Source organism: Amblyomma mixtum, chromosome 3 (assembly GCF_055824585.1).
Source record: "Amblyomma mixtum isolate Tamu chromosome 3, ASM5582458v1, whole genome shotgun sequence".
In the NCBI taxonomy this organism is placed as follows: domain Eukaryota; kingdom Metazoa; phylum Arthropoda; class Arachnida; order Ixodida; family Ixodidae; genus Amblyomma; species Amblyomma mixtum.
The window spans coordinates 295,368,201-295,372,434 of record NC_143014.1 but is presented as its reverse complement, the minus strand read 5'-3'; the positions used below and the strand labels follow the sequence as shown (position 1 = coordinate 295,372,434).

General features: G+C 44.3%; 1 long non-coding RNA gene across 1 annotated transcript; it reads left to right on the top strand.

Annotated features, from left to right (window-relative positions):
- The first annotated feature begins 299 nt into the window (after positions 1 to 299).
- On the top strand, positions 300 to 1,066 carry LOC149355258 (uncharacterized). Its single transcript, XR_016289705.1, has 2 exons — positions 300 to 539; positions 937 to 1,066. It is a non-coding gene; the product is annotated as an uncharacterized LOC149355258 (long non-coding RNA).
- The last annotated feature ends 3,168 nt before the right edge of the window (positions 1,067 to 4,234 follow it).

Here is a 4,234-nt window from a genome sequence, read left to right as displayed (position 1 = left end):
GGGGGTCATGTTACGACGCAGTGGAAGTGGAAGACGAAGTGGACTCCCGCGTGAAAGGGACGAACGAAGAAGAAGAGGTTGATGGTGCTTCCTGTTCGCGCTGGTGCTCGCGGCTAGGACTTATTCACCTACGGCTTGTAAATAAATGTAAATAGTATTTCCCCGTAACAATATGCTACAATTTAAAAATAATTAACTTATTTTTCGTGCCACAGCAAGCCTGCTACTAAGTACAAAAAAGAGACGATACAAAATATGTGACAGTTTCGCACATCCGCACGAGGCTAGGTTCAGCCATGGCGGCAGTGGTAGAGCGCAGGGCGTGTGCGATTTCTATCGTGTTCAACATTGTGTTTGAAGAACCTCGACACAGAATTAATTATTCCCTTATTATTGCTGGCGAGATTGTTCAACCGTTCTTTCCCTGATGGAGCTGAAGGAAGACAGTTTGCTTGCTTTTACTACTCGGGGAAGTGGACCCGTCAATACGAATTAGGACTACAAGTCGTTTTCATCGGCTGGAATCGTGACCTTTCTTGGTGCGTACTCAGTCTCAGTTTACTCATTGAAGTGTATTTTATGCTATTTTTGCGTTCGTAATGAAAAAATTCTAACGCATTTATCGGCACGTTATATTTTTACGCTCACTCGTTTGGCTGTTTTGCCAAACTCGCTGTGTATTGAAACAAGGGCTGGTGATGTATGCAACTGGCCTCTACTACCGAAATGTGGGCATGCGTTCGGATGGTGTGCCGAAGTGCGTGTGCAAGCACACTCCGCTCAGCACGACTGCCTTTTAGTGCTGCAAGGGCAACCTTTCACGCTTCATAGACTTGCGTCGGTAAAAGTGGCGTAAATTACTGGGTTTGTTTGTTGTGGTTGCTGTGCCATTCTCTTGTCACCTGTAAAAGTGAACAATTATGCTTTCTTTTGCAGCAACCCTGGCCTATTGGGCTCGGCTGAAGAGTATTGATGCCACCGCAGCTGTTAACCTGACGATTATGCTCAACGAGAAGATCCAGTGAAAGCGCCGAGCGCAATAAAATACTGACGCACTAGGAAGTCATCTGCAGTGTTTTGGGCTCCCATGATGGCCATGTACTCGCTTACTCAACTGTATTTGAGCTAGCTGGAGTGCTTGGACGTCCCGACGACTCCATAGGGAAGTCTGTGGCTGGAATTGTTCCATCTGGAATTGTAACAGGTGTCAGCTGCATCTCGTATTGCAGCTGGTTCCAGTCTGGAAATGTGTCTCTTAAAACAGTAGGACTGGAACCAGTTAGAAATTTTCACCTGGATATTGATCTATGTATAGTCATATTCGCTTTATATAGACGTCTAGGCTACGTAGACTGGGCGTACTTACATGTTCGCAAATATCTGATAAATGTAGAGCGTGATGTCTGCAGTACGTACCTACAACGTGAACTGGACCCCAATTTTCATGTTGTAGGTACGTAGATTTTTCGTAAACGGTACTAATATGGATGTCTAATGGAGGTGTCTAATGTCCAGCGTAAATATCTTGCTGATGTCTATGGTACGTTTTATGGTTTACTGGGATATTGTAGCTGCAAAGGACGTTGATGAGTTTAGGGCACTGTTGTCATTACAATATGCCCAGTAAACCATAAAACGTAACATAGACATCGGCGAGATATTTACGCTGGACATTAGACACCTCCATTAGACATCCATTTTAGTACCGTTTACGAAAAATCTACGTACCTACAACATGAAAATTGGGGTCCAGTTCACGTTGTAAGTACGTACTGCAGACATCACGCTCGACATGCATCAGATATTTGTGAACATGTAAGTACGCCCAGTCTACGTAGTCTAGACGTCTATATAAAGAGAATATGACTATACATAGATCAATACCCATGTGAAAATTTCTAACTGGTTCCAGCCCAACTGTTTTAAGGGACACATTTGCAGTTGTTGCAACTGGAAATTTGTCCTTAACCCAGTTGCGACTGGAACCAGCTGCAATACCAGATGCAGCTGACACCTGTTACAATTCCAGATGGAACGGAGACCTACTGCATCCCAGCCACAGACTTCCCTATGGAGTCGTCGGGACGTCCAAGCACTCCAGCTAGCTCAAATACAGTTGAGTAAGCGAGTACATGGCCATCACGGGAGCCCAAAATACTGCAGATGACTTCCGAGTGCATCAGTGTTTTATTGCGCTCGGCGCTTTCACTGAATCTTCTCGTTGAGCATAATCGTCAGGTTTACAGCTGCGGTGGCATCAATACTCTTCTGCCGAGCCCAATAAGTCAGGGTTGCTGCAAAAGAAAGCATAATTGTTCACTTTTATAGGCGACAATAGAATAGCACAGCAACCACAACAAGCAAACCCAGTAATTTACGCCACTTTTACCGACGCAAGTCTATGAAGCCTCAAAGGTTGCCCTTGCAGCACTAAAAGGCAGTCGTGCTGAGCGGAGTGTGCTTGCACACGCACTTCGGCACATAGAGGCCAGTTGCATACATCACCAGCCTTTGTTTCAATACACAGCGAGTTTGGCAAAACAGCCAAACGAGTGAGCGTAAGAATATAACGTGCCGATAAATGCGTTAGAATTTTTTCATTACGAACGCAAAAATAGCATAAAATACACTTCAATGAGTAAACTGAGACTGAGTACGCACCAGGAAAGGTCACGATTCCAGCCGGTGAAAACGACTTGTAGTCCTAATTCGTACTGACGAGTCCACTTCGCCGAGTAGTAAAAGCAAGCAAACTGTCTTCCTTCAGCTCCATCAAGGAAAGAACGGTTGAACAATCTCGCCAGCAAAAATAAGGGAATAATTAATTCTGTGTCGAGGTTCTTCAAACACAACGTTCCCACGGAACACGATGAGAAATCGCACACGCCGTGCGCTCTACCACTGCCGCCATGGCTGAACCTAGCCTCGTGCGAAACTGACACATATTTTGTGTCGCCTCTTTTTTGTACTTATAGTAGGATACAACTTAAAAAAACAGCAGTTGCTAACACTGGGCCGCGGTCCGCGGCGTCCTGTATTACTCCGGTGGCCAATCGCAACAGTAAACGAAATCAGCTTTTGAATGTTTAATTATATCAAGCTCTCCATGTGCCGAAAGTCTAGAGGTCACAATTATTTTCTTGTGATAAGCTTCTTGTTTAGGTAACAAGAAGCGTTTAAGCAGCGGACTACTTTTTTCTCGCGGGGGGATTTTGTGCGCGGAGGCTGAATGTGGGCGGAGCTTCACTGCAGACTTAGTAGCAGGCTTGCTATGGCACGAAAAATAAGTTAATAATTTTTAAATTGTAGCATATTACTTTTTTCACAGCTGCAATCGCCATGCGCAGTTTGCGCTATTATTGATAAAATACGATACGAACTACAACGCGATGGCGGCGTAGACAATTCACCGCGCTTTCCCCGCCGCCGCTTGTCCGCGGCAACCGAACAGGCATATGGGCAGCGCATGTAGCATGAAGGCAAGATAACCAATTATCATTAGGGTAACGGGCTGGATTGAGAGAGAATGCAAGCACAGCAGAGAGGATCAGGGCAGGTGGCAGATGAGGTTCGGAAGTTTGCTGGGATAAGGGGGCCGCCGCTGGCATAGGGTTAACTGGAGAAATTTTTGGCCTGCAGTGGACATGATTACAGTGTTGACATGATGATAAAAAGCGGGACTCAAGAAGTTTATTCTCAAGAAATATGAGGTCACACATTCAGCTACACAAATGCCTAAGCTTTCCTCAGTTCAACATTCCAATAGTCAGTTATCATTGCTAGTGCGATTAGCAGATTTAACACGTTTTTGAGAAAAAATAACTCCCAAAAATTGAAGTGAACCAATTTTTGTACTTTAAATAATTGGATAAGTTGAATAAAACATGCTTAATGAGAAAAAATGGTTATTATATAGTTCTGGCTGCTAAATAACAAAAGTTTTTAGTGTGTCCTCACTTTTCAGTGTGGTTGAGATAGCTTGCAGGCTGTAGCACAAGGTATAAATTGAATGTAAGAATAGTAATGAAATAACAATGCGAATCCTGACCAAAGTGACTGGCATTTCAAACCAACTGTGTACAGTTGAGTCAGAAACCTGATGCGTGTGCAATCAGATTTGTCTTCACTACTTCCCGTATTTTTCTTCTTTCTAGGTAGGGTAATGTTGCCGTGAAGCGAGCACGAAACAACACAAAAACACAGGCAGCGCTGGTCATGCCTCCAATTCGTAGTC